Here is a 1,085-nt window from a genome sequence, read left to right on the forward strand (position 1 = left end):
CCGACGCACATTTGCAAAGACACGCGAGTGCCGCTGCAGGTGCAGGCGTAGGAAGACGGGCTAAGCTAAGCAAACACTGAGAGCCCCCCGTCGCAGACGCCGTTTCATTCCCTCAGGGCGTTTAGCCCTGAGGGATGTCACTTTTTTTTTCGGGGGCGGGCCCCAGTGGCAGAACGAACGTCGCGGGGCCTTCGCCGAATCTCTTGCTCTCCGTGCTTGAGGAGCTATTGAAAGTTGTTGTTGTGTTTATAGGTGCACATCGCGTGCCCAGCACGGTCGCTGCGCGTGCGTTCTGCAGATTCTGGCCGTCTGCGGGCCACGGCCGTGCCGCACTTCCTCCTTCCTTTTTCAACATAAGCTAACAGAATATGGGCAGCAGAGGAGCCCAGCAGGTAGCCTTAGTAATATATCAAGCCCACAATTTCATTACAGGCGTGATCCAAGTTCTCGCGAGAGACAGCGTGCATGCATCCACCTTGCGCTTATCCTCGAGTGAATTTGTTATTAGCTTGATTTCTGCTTGCTTTTGCTGCAGTGGCTGCTGTCGCAGGCGCCCCTGCTGTGCTGGTGCCATTGCTGGCTTATGATAGTCCAGAGCTGCTCGTGCTGTGCTGGTGCTGCTGCTGTCTCGAATGCCTATCAGCAGTGATTCTGCTGCTGCTGCTGCTGCTGCTGCTGCTGCTGCTGCTGCTGCTGCTGCTGCTGCTGCTGGGCACGGCATGTGACAAAACATCACATAACCACCATGATGGGTTCCACTCCGCGTTTGTTGCTTCAATGCTGCCTATTGAATCAGCCCTATATAAAGGCAAAGGCCCTGTCAAACGCACTACGGTATGAGCACGCCACATCACACGCTTCCTTGCATGACGCGCACGAACATGAGCAGCGCAGACATTGCAGCAACCCAGGCTTTGGGGTTGCGCGCAGCAGCCACCTGTTATCCTTGGCTACTCTGGACACGCTCTGGCGCACATGCTGCGGCCTTGCCTGCATGCGACGTAGTGCCAGCCGCATATAGTGGCTGGACACGCTCTGGCGCACATGCTGCGGCCTTGCCTGCATGCGACGTAGTGCCAGCCGTG

Source organism: Monoraphidium neglectum, assembly GCF_000611645.1.
Source record: "Monoraphidium neglectum strain SAG 48.87 unplaced genomic scaffold scaffold01451, whole genome shotgun sequence".
NCBI lineage: Eukaryota > Viridiplantae > Chlorophyta > Chlorophyceae > Sphaeropleales > Selenastraceae > Monoraphidium > Monoraphidium neglectum.